This window comes from Rhagoletis pomonella, unplaced genomic scaffold (genome assembly GCF_013731165.1).
Source record: "Rhagoletis pomonella isolate Grant_MI unplaced genomic scaffold, Rhpom_1.0 Rhpom_scaffold_00008, whole genome shotgun sequence".
Lineage (NCBI taxonomy): Eukaryota > Metazoa > Arthropoda > Insecta > Diptera > Tephritidae > Rhagoletis > Rhagoletis pomonella.
The window spans coordinates 38,453,762-38,465,637 of record NW_023458562.1 but is presented as its reverse complement, the minus strand read 5'-3'; the positions used below and the strand labels follow the sequence as shown (position 1 = coordinate 38,465,637).

Here is an 11,876-nt window from a genome sequence, read left to right as displayed (position 1 = left end):
TGAAACCGTTTTGGAATTGCTTAATTCGTTCTTGAGATATATATGATTAAGTGGACCCAATTTTTTTTTTTTTTGCAAAAACGGTAAATTGCAAATATCTCAAAAACGGTACCATACAATTAAAAATAACCTTGATTTTCGGAATCAGGGGGTGATTTTACATACGAATTTCATAACGGCGTCTCTGGTAAATTTTGGCCGTCGACCAGTGTAATCTATTGTCGGACTAGGCTTGTTGGGATTTTTTATCGGGTAAATTAAAAAATAACCATTCTTTAAATTTTGACCATCGATAATTTCTACAATTTCAAAATATGTAGTACTATCTAAAATTAAATCTATTTTCAAATAAAATAAGACCTCATTTAGGCGACTTTTCTTAAATACGGCCATGAATTTGTATGTGAGTATGTAAGGAATTCATCAATATTTATTAATATTTAGCAAAATCGCTCTTTAGCAAAAAAGTAGCTTTTCAAGAAATTTTAGGTACCGCCCACTTATCACGGCACCCTGAAAACAATTTCAACCCTCAAGTTACTTCCCTTCGCCGATCCCTGTTCCGTCGGGCGCTTTTTTCTATGGTAACTTTTGCTAATGCAAATATTACACAGGCCAACAAAAATTGGAAAAAATTTGGTTTCCTAAAATGTTAAAGTTGTTTTTTTTAGACTTTTTGTGCTGATTACGAATCTGTAAGTACGAATTTTGCAACAGCTTTAAGCTGCAAATTAAAGAGTAAATCCTGTAGAAATTAAACAGATTCAAGTGTTTGGTTCAGAGGGACTGGTAAGTATGTATTGGAAATGTCCTTTTAAAATTTTATCCTTGAAATTTCGCAATATTTGTTTTTGAAAAAGTTATATGTTAAGGACTTATATAAACTCGATTACATCCACGAATTTCGTCCTTCTAACTTTATCAGATTAAAAAATTACCAATTCGTCCTTGTGAATCCAAAAAATTTTATTTTTTTTTTAATTCTAACGAAATTTCCTCTTGCATTTGGAACCCATATTTTTTTTTACATTCCGTTGAATTTTTTAAATAATTTTTGGAATTAATCATATCTTTGAAATTACAAAGTCCTTTAAAATAAATCTTGAAGTCAGAGAAAAAAAACGCCACTTTAAATAAAAAGTAGGTTTCAAAGCCATTTATTAATTATTTATTTTATGGTAGGAGAGCTTTTCAAACAATATAGAAGCATTGTTTCCATTTAAGTTGTTGAAAAGTAATAAATATCTAAATCCCGGGACTAACCCCGGGATCCCGGGATCGGAAAAAGCTGAAAAATTAACATCCCTATCTGACACCCATCTAGTGATATCTTATTCACTTATCAAAACCCTTTAATTAAAATTTAATTAAATTTTGTGACATACCTTCTACACGTAGTTAAAAGTTAAAGCTTTTTCAAAACCATTTCGGTTGATATCCATATTGTAACAATTTAATTAACTTTTTAAATAATTTGAGCCTAATTTCTTAACTGGTGGCAACTCTTTTCAAAAAGTAAAACCTTATTGAACATCCGCACCTTAGCCCTTTAATTTGACACCTCACTTTTGATAAAGTACGACTGGTGCGGATCTGAGGGTATTTATTATTAAATAACTTGAGTGTATGTAACTATTTAACAGGTGGTAACTCTTTTCGAAAAACTAAAACCACTTTACACATCTACAGACCAAGCAGTTTAATTTGACATCTCTTTTGAAAATCAGGCGAACGGTACAGATCTTTTATGCTGAACAAAAAATCCCTTCGCGTATTATATATGTATGTATATAGATTCCTCAGTCACACTGCTCAAAAAATCTGAACGTCCGGTACATGAACAATATAAATTATTATTAAAGTTTATTAAAAAAAAATATAATTTTAGATAGTACTACATATTTTGAAATTGTGGAAATTATCGATGGTCAAAATTAAAAAAAAATAAGAGAAAAATGGTTCTTTTTTCAATTTACCCGAAAAAAATCCCAACAAGCCAAGTCCCACAATAGATTATTATATATACCATTTGAAAGGCCTATATATCCTCTTCTCAGATCATGTTTGACCTTTGAAATCGAATTAAAAATAGTAATTCAAAAACGCATAAATCTACAAAATCGTATTTTCTGACCTAAATCGACAAGTCGAGACATCTAAATGACCTTTAAAAAATCTATAAAAATAGTAAATAATATTTCTCACAAAAATGAATAAAATTAGGGGATAGGGTCTTGGAATTTAAAAAAAAAAACATTTTCGATGGGCACCCTAGTGTATATACTAGATTTGACCCAAAAAGGACAAGGGATTAAAAAGGATAATTTAGGAATTTAAATAATCTGAGTCTGCATAATACTTAAATGGCATGTAATCAATGTACTCTTATAGTTTCGAGTGTTTTTGCATTGGCCCTAGAAAATTATATTGACCTCAAAAGGAAAGGACTAATTTTCTTACGTGTAATTCCTATGGGAAAACTAAAGGCTCGCGGCGGCACCTCTTACAATTGTCCTAGGTAGGTATGAAACGTTATCATGCAGGTATCGATACTTTTACTTGGAAGTAGTATCGTAAGAAGGTATCGATACCCGAAAAATATCGGATCTAAGGTATCGATACCTATTCGCATCGGTACTTCTGTAGGGAAACCGCGGACTAGTGAATCAAATTTCTCGTTCCGTACTAGGTCTTTATCGCCAAAAAGGAACTAGTCGGATAGGAACTAGATCCCCACCAGTCCAAAATCGGCGAAAAGTGGTACTTTTAAGAAACTATTTATTTCAGTTTTTTTCACTAGAAATCTATATCTAAAGTGACGAATTTAGAAATGGTTCGGAACTATAGAAAAAGGGATGCGGAACGAACTAGATCTTATTTGTCGAATTTAGAACCAGTTCGGAACTATCGAATAAGGGATGCAGCTGGGGGCTTGTTTACTTTACATAGATATGTGTTCAGCGGCTTTTTCGTTCAAATACGCTTCTATTCTGTGCTTCGCAGATGCTTTTTCATAGCTTGGTAATACAAAACTAAAATTTGTGTTAACATTTCAGCATCTTGGGACAGTCTGAAATCTTAGAAATAACAGCGAGCACCTCTGCAAATTCAGCTACAGCTAAAGGTATGTAAACGTACATTTCTTACAACCATTCAAACAAAGTTAATTTCAAATTGAAAACACATTTCTTCCAAAATAACTTAAAATCGCACACACGGAAGAACCAAAAAGATTGAAAAATCATGATACTTTTTTCTTTCGTCTGTCGATTTTAGAACTGGTTCGGAACTATAGAATTTAGGACTAGTTCCTAACTATTGAAAAAGGGATGCCATGTTAAATTCGCCAGTTGCTTGCATGCAAAAGAGATTTATCGCGAACCAGTACTGGGTCTAAATGTACTAGAAGCGCACCAGTTCAGAACTAGAGATTTTCCCCACAGGGTCCGTATGAACTGTATTAAATTTAATTTTTTAAGTAGTAAATTAATCCTCCTCGGCGAATCCTAAACTCCGAAAAATAAAAGTTAATAACGTAGGAACTGAAAATAAATAAAACAACACAACTTAGCAAAACCATATGTCTAATGATGAACGGTATTTAACAGATAAAATACTTTGGAAAAGTTTACAAGCAGTTAATCTCGTTTAACTTTACAACCGTGAGTTGATATTCACTTAAGATACTGAATTTCTGGGGTTTGGGAAGTCCAATTTGATTTTTTAGCGTAGGCATACATATTGTACTTTCGTTTATGAATTTACAAAATTCCAGGTGTATGGTGAGTTCTTAGAAAGCTTAAATTTCCACACGAAATTTCTGGGCTGAGCTACGGTAAACAGTTTAGTTTTTTCTTTTTGTCTGTTTTTTTTTTGTCATCCACGCTTTGTTCCCTACTTTTTTCTCCTTTGCTTATTTTTTTCATTAATGTTTTCAGCGCGAAGAATAATAGAGTTACTCTGTACGTTGGGCCGCGTATACGCCACACAGTGTTCTATTTCTGAATAAAGGGACCAAATCAAACAAGAAGAGATAGCGAAATAAACTTAACGGTACTTTAAAGCTTTTGAAATGGGGAATTCAAGAAAAATAGTCTCGTTTGGTAGAATAATTATTTTTACCTATAAAATGACTTTCAACAATAGATGGTTTACATTTTTTCCTTTTTTGGCCTGTAACCAGTATGCAATGAAGTTGTTAAAAAGGTTTAAACCTATATTTTTGCTGTTGGTACATCAAGGTATCCATTTCCTGTGTCGCAAGAATCAAAAAAAAAAGATATTTCATTTTAAAGTGTTTTTAAAAAGTTTATTACAAGCTGTTTTTAGGTAAAAAAGACAAAACATCAAAAAACTTAACTTTTGAAAGTCATTTTAAACGTCTGATTAAATGAAAAATTACCTTGACCTAAAAAGAGAAGAAAATTTTTTGGATTTTTATTCTTTTGACTTAAGAACAGCGTTCAATGAACTTAAAAGAAATATTTTAAATGGATTTTTTGGTTTTTGTTACCGTGGAAATGCATTCCCTGATGCAAAAACAGGAAAAATATCTGTTAAAAAATTTAATTGCATACCGCTTTTACCTCTATATTTTTATTTTGAAATCAAAAAATATTTAGAGGTCGCTCAAAGCGCTCAAAGTTGTCCATGCATTTTTATATGAAAAAAAAAACGTTTCGTAGAAATGGTATAGAATTCTTGAAAATCAATATTTTTCGATCGGAAAACTCTATCGCTTTGAGCGACCTCTAAATATTTTTTGAATTTAAAATAAAAAAATAGGGATATATTTTTTCGGTATAGAACAAGCCTAGGCGGTGAGAGCAAAATATTCCGACTTAACTGTATGTATTTAAAGTGTACGATTCCCACCAAACAATTTTTGTTGTCGAAAATAAGAAAACGTGTCGCCTCGGAAACAAATTTAATGCCGGTAATATCGCCATCGTATCGATTTCTTATTACTACTCGCTCTAAAGGTCCGCCGAAGGCAACTCGCCTAGAGATTGAAAGTTTTGAAAAATAATCGATTCTCGATTCTCGAATCTTATTTAACCTAATGATTATGCTATTAAATATAATGAATCTGTTAATGTTATTATATTAAGAGTTTTAATATTAAATGTTATCAATAAATTTGTGGAAAAACTGCTTCATTTGCTATAAAATGTGTAATTGACACATATTAACGGTACTGTTTGATATGAAAAGTAAATAAATTTGAATCCCCTCCTTATAATTGTTCTGCGTCAATTAGTCTTATTTAACCCTTCTGCAATGTTTGGGTCAAAATGACCCAATTTTCATGAACAAATCTTTAATTACGGAGTTAGGCAATTTTAAATAAGCTGCGGCGTTGCTTATTCGTTAAAAGCGTAATCAGCTATGGTTTTGAAAAAAAAACAGCTGAAGCGAGCTAGAAGGCAACATAGTTTTTCCATGCACCTACAGTATTTCTGGGTCATTTTGACCCAGGTTATTACTTAGTATTTAAGGGCAACTTTGAACCGGTAAGAATAAAACATTTGCCCATAAAGTGTTTGCCTATGATAAATAAAACATTAACTGAATAAAATCTTTTTTTTTTTCTTAAAATTTGCTAATTTTTATTATTTGGTCTAAATCACCCAAAATATTATAGGAAGAGGTAAATTCCAAACACTGAAGAAGGATTAACATTAATGGTAGTCATGCCAGTAATTTCACAATTCTAACAACTGACGCGTATCTAAAGATGTATGAAAAATAAAAGAATCGAGTTCTCAGAATCGGAATTCTTATTACCTGAATGAGTCGTTTTCTTATCGTTTCAGGCGGCATTTGGAGTAATTTTTCTTTCCTTTTAATACTTCATTTATTTTTTGTATACAAAAATGGAACTTAAAAATGGATTGGACTTTGTTAGTTGTGCCGGCTTAAGTAATAATAAAAAGGTCGCCAAAACCAGCATCGTGAAATTTTTAAGTTTGGAAATTTTTGATAACCTGTTTATTCCAAAATTGACATTAAAGAAATGAATATGGCGATTTGTCACCACGGCAAAAAATCGGTGAGTCGGCATTTGTTGCCATTGACGATGGTTGCCTATTTCTCATGTTTTGCATGGTGGGTTGTGTCCAAATTATTTTACTTCAACTAAAACTAACGCATACGTAATTACGTATCAATATATTTACATACATATGTAATACCTAATATGTACATATGTATTTGTTTATGTACATACTTTTGTATAGCTATAAAATGACTCATTGAAAAAATACAGAATGTCAAAATTCCCCATCTGCTTAAATGCAACTAGTTACTTAAGTACATATGTACTCTGAATTGCAATTTAATTTACATACATTTCGCATGCTGATGAGAAAATGTTAAGTAAATATCTACATAAATATGTACATATGTATATACATACGTCTGAATATGTAGTATGTACGTTAAAATGAAATGTTTTGCTGCGTAACGAAAAAGTTTATTACTGACGTCACTGACTCACTGGTGTACCAGGGCTGTTGAAAAACGTGTGCTCATAGCGAGGTTCTAAATAGGTGGATATGGCAAATAAATGAAATGAAATTTTCGAACAAAATTCTGTTTTCAAAGTCGTGCCTACCAGCCGAATCGGATCAGAATCTTGTTATTTTGTTGAAAAGGCACTCCGTTTTTTATAAGCGTTTTAATTATTGGAATCAAGGATGATGAGGGTTTCTCCGAGCTGCTTAGTTCCCGGGTCGCTTCTTCAAAGCTTGTAATTAGTTTTCTTATTTGCTGATTCCGACTTTTCCTAGTTGCAGGCATTCACAATTAAGTACTCGCCGTTGTCGGTCCCATAAGCTATCAAATCCGTTTTGTTGTTCCATTCTAAGAAACAGTAGAAAAAAACTAACGATGCATCCAGTTTTTTCAACTGATCTTTGGCAAATAATATTCGATAGTTATGCAAGTAATTATTACCTAATTAAAGGTTAGACCTACAGGCGTTGAACATTTCTGCTGGAAATCCCTATTGAAGGTTCTACTCTTTGACTTTAAATGGCATTAAAAATTTAGTGCAGCGTACCCAACCCTGATGTAGTATATATCGTCACTAGACACGAATTAAGGTGCGAGCTCAACAGGTGACCGCGAAAAAAAGACGCATAAAAAAGCTTCGGCGAAGAAAGACTCTTAACATAGTTGACGGCGAAGAAAGACGCGTTAAAATTTTTGACGGCGTTATAAAGACTTATTTTCGCGGTCGACTATATTTGCGGGTGTAACAGTAAATTCCCCAAAGAGTTTTTAGGTAATGATGCTGAAGGGACAGTCCTTGGCCAGGTATAAATCTACGCGTCTTTCTTCGCCTCCAACTAAGTTTTGCGTCATTTTTCGCCGAAGTTTTCCTTAAGCGTCTTTTTTCGCAAGATTTTTTTTACACGTCTTCTTTCGCCGGCAAAACACTAGCGCGCCTTTATTCGTGTGTAGTGACGATATACAGCGACTTAAACAAGTGGCCACGTGTTGATTTTTGACGTAGAATACGTCTTACGTTTCGATATTGAGGCTATGCTCAAATGTTGTAGTTGTAATTTTTAGAGCTTCACGAAAGCGCTTATTGTTCGAGAAACAATGAAGCGATTTTAAAGGAAAGTATGGCGTTTCAAAGATAAAATTCCAAACCTATCGAAAGGTTAATTTTTGTTAGCAACCAATTCGGTTTCTGTCGTAGAAACAACGGTGAATATTGGCCTATTTTTGGGTCAAGTTTGAGTCTTCAAAGTGCTCTGGCAATTTATGATTTACAGATATAACTTTCATTTTCGGGATATAGGTTCTCTGGAGCAATGGAAATATTATCGTATAAATTCAACAAATATTGAACATTAGTTATTACCAAAATTCTCGAAAACCGCTCGAATGATTTTTTTTTGTTTTCTTTAATCAAAAATTTAAGTTTATTCCTTTTGTTTGGTATATGGGAAGTATTGGTTGATATTTTCTAAGTATGTTTATTTTATTTAAATATATGGGCATACATGATTTTCCATACAAAATCACTTCGTCATCATTTTGCAAACACATGATTCCGCTTGAAGTGAGAGAAGAAGACAAAAAGTATATGTGTGTAGGTATTTCGGCTTTTGAGTAACAGATGGCGCAATATTTATAAGCAATCGCAGCGTATGTATGTTGATTGTGGTTAGTATGGATATGTTTTTCTTCCTTCAACAGTCTACGTACATATGTATGTATGTACTAGGGATGTTGCGAATGTGGAATTTTAAACATCCGCCGATGCGAATGCGGATGCAGATGCGAATGCGCATGCCAAGAATTTTTAAGAAATAATTTAGGTGAGTAAGTTAGTTGATTTAGTCAAATAAAAAATGGAAAGGTAAGTAATTTTTAATAATGCTTTTTTAATACTTGTAATAATTTTAATAATTTAAAAATTGGAAAATTGTATTTAATAAAAATGTTTTAAAGGGTCGTAAATCAAACCACTCGCTCGAGGCGACAAACTTGAAACTTGAAAAAATTGTAAATTCATTTCGAATGATGCTGCACCAGTCGAGAGGACTTTCAGTTAAGTATTTTTTTTTTTTATTGCGGTGCAATAATTCCTTTTTGAGAATTGCATCGCGGCTGCAAATGTCGGATTTATCCTCCTGACTTTCATCTTCACAATCTAGCATCATGGCAAGATGGTTGTTTTAACACCGTTGTTTTCCAAAGAATTCTTCATTCTCATTCTTTTGGTTGTTTCTGAATTTAGAGAACTTGTAACGTCAAAAGCGTTTTTCGTTTTAAGTTTTTGTAATTCATTTTTAATCCTTTGTTCTGTGACTGGCCAGATATACGTTTTATCAGTGCACTTGCACAATATTCCAAAAACCGAAAGTAACAGTTATTTTTTACGAGTTAAACTTGGCCTAATATTTTTTTTCCGAAATAAAAGTACTTTCCAGATAATAAACAAACAACTTATCAAAATTTAAGAAATTTGGTATCATATGGAGAGGACTGAAATAGCTTTTAAACAGAAACGAACGAAGGTTACCGCCTCTATTTATATATATCGCTAGCTTAGAAAGAAAAGTTGCTAAGTCCCATTTTAAAAATTTTACTGGAGAGGAAAAAATCTTCCTATAGCCATTTTCTTTAACTATTTCGCAAGACTTTGAATCAAACATTTTGCGCCTTTAAAGCAAAGCAAAACTCCATAAGAATCAGAAGGATTCGATATTTATTAAAAGATGTCGTATTATTTTGGCCTTATCGGATTTGTGGTGCTTCTTTTCCTTTTATTGCTTATGAAGAGGAAAAAATAAAACAAGTACCTTTATAATTTTCGAAACGATGCGTATTCAATTTCTCTATCCTCCTATATCAAAATATGAGTTTTCATAAAAAGTGGACTTAGCAACTTCCCTGCAGGGAAAGCTACCAGTTGTGAACCAGAATGCTACCAGTTTGCGTTTCAGCCCAACTAGTTCACGTTGTATCCTTTTTCAATGTTAGCGACTGGTATTTTTAACATGGCGGTGTCATAGGAGATGTCAATTGTCCGTTCCTGCATCAGCACGCTACCAGTAGAAATACTAGTAGCATCATACTAGTTGACGGGATAGACTGCCTATTCATCCCCCGTGAAAAGCATAAGTATGTCATTTTGCTCGCGGCGGTGCAACCGTGACAATAGTCGACAGAGTAAAGCTTTGCCACGCCAAATCAAGAGATCCGAGTTCTAATCTCAGTGAGCGAATCTTTTTTAATTTTTAATTGTTTTTTATTTCTTTATTTATATCTCTTGTGTAATTTTTAAATTTATTGTTTTAAAAAGAACAAAAAATTATTTATTTTCATTTTTTATAGTTTTTTTCCAAATCAAACTAAAATTATGTGTAATTTTTATTTTATATTTAAATTGAAATTTTAATTGAATTTTAATTCAAATAATTATTTAAATTTACTTACTTACTTTACTTTATAGCAATCTCCACGCGCACTCGAACCTGAGATCTCAGAACCAGAATCGGTAGTCTTCACTCGACGCCACAGCCGACATTTGTGATGGAAGCAATTAACCACGTTTTAGTTTTGGTTATGCCTATTCGCTGATCGCATAAGTTGTTCGAAATCGCCGAAATGGTAGGCCGTCGCTTTAGCACATACTGGTATAATTATGGTTCATAACGAACTGGTATGATTTTTATCCTTAAATAATAGTTCATGAACTGGAATTTGTCCATACTGGTTTAGCTTTTCACTGCAGGGGATTTTTTCGCTCTTTTTTAAACTAATTTGAAATTTTAAAAATTACCTACACATCAGCATCAAAATACCTTTCTAATGATATATAATTGTTTATACCTTAGAAGTATAGTTTAGCCGTAAAAAGGGTGTAAAGGAAACATGATTGCCTATTTATATAATTGATATATAACCTGTTATGTAAAAAATCAAAAACCATGGTTTTTATATTTATATATGCCTTAGACATATGTTACATACACTTTTGCTTTATTTTTAACAGGGCTGTGGGTAAACAAGAACGAATTAACGCTAAAACATTATTAATTATTTGTTTTCGTTAAATATGGTATTCAATTGTATTTTTAATTAATAATTATTTTGTAAAGTTTTTTTTTTATAAAAAAAAAAATTGGTATTTTTGCCTTTTAGTGTTTTTCTCAAATGTTTATATACGAAGTGTACAAATATGCATATTAGATGAAAAGGCGTTTAATCGCCATAACAACGATGCCAATTTTTTAAAAATTTATGAGTAATTTTTTTGTTTAAAATATTTTTTTTGTAAAAAAAGTTATTTCTTCCTTTTAAGTGTTTTTTCTCAAATTTTTATTCACGGAGTATACAAATATGCATATCAGAAGAAAGAGGGTTTAATCGGCTTTACAACGATACGAAAGAATCGGTTATTATTTTTTTTTTTTTTATTTTTTTATACAAAGGAACTTTTTCCTGTAAATGTGTTTTTTCAACAATTTTTATCTACGAAGTATACAAATTTTCATATCACAAGAAAGGGGGTTAAATCGCCTTTACAGCGATATGAATATTTTATAAATCAGTTCCAAATTTTCTGAAATATTAAGTTTTTAATTTTTCGAAGAACTGAGCTTTGACCCGTTATAGCACCTGTAATATAAGTTTTCATAAAAAAGGTTATATACCATATAAATAAGAGCAAACAGCGGAGCACGTCTGTGTTTTTCCTTTTTTTTGCTTTTTACATGCAATAATTAAAAATAATTTTTTACCAAAGGCCCAAATTCGAACTTCGAAGGCCCATATCTCGATTTCGGATGCTAGCTTCGAAAAACGAAGAAATTACTTTTTTACTTATGACTCAATCTCTTAAGAAAAGTTGGTTTGGTCCAATACCCAGCCGAGTGCTGTACAGTGTAATTATTAATATTTTGCAATTCATATTGATTTATTAAATTTAATTCAATACGACCAAAACGAATATTTCATGTACCGATTTTAACTTGAGTGTGATCTTAATGATATCACGTATTCTACGTTTAAGTTTAGCGGCTGTGGCGAAGGCGCTGGACTGATCCTTTTTAATATTCACATTGTTTTTCAAGTGAAATTTTTTTGTAATTTTTCTATAAAAATATTGTCCAAGCTTAAACCAAAACCACATAAATAGTTTCAAACTTTATACAAAATTTTGGGAAATTCACCAAAATTTAAAACTTTTTAATCTGAATCTTTAAAGTTTTTTTTTAAAGCGCGTATAATTTTAGTTTTATGAAGTGCAAGTTTTAGCCGGCTAAAAAGTCGCGTTGATTTTGAATATTATTGTTTTTTTGTGACGGCTTTTTGCGGTGCAATTTATAAAAACTGGCGTTGATTTTTTT

At 31.9% G+C, this 11,876-nt stretch overlaps 1 protein-coding gene across 9 annotated transcripts in view; it reads right to left on the bottom strand.

The window, feature by feature from the left end:
• LOC118744842 (major facilitator superfamily domain-containing protein 6) overlaps positions 1-11,876 on the bottom strand; it is a 242,387-nt gene that overhangs the window by 14,754 nt on the left and 215,757 nt on the right. For 2 of the 9 annotated variants that reach the window (XM_036478210.1, XM_036478209.1), the window contains exon 1: positions 9,965-10,093. The exons of 5 other annotated variants lie outside the window; for them this stretch is intronic. The gene's annotated coding sequence lies outside the window, so the exon portion shown is untranslated. Of the gene's footprint in view, positions 1-2,460; positions 2,580-9,964; positions 10,094-11,876 lie in introns of those variants that run through there. 2 more of the 9 variants (XM_036478216.1, XM_036478213.1) reach the window with 1 other exon arrangement.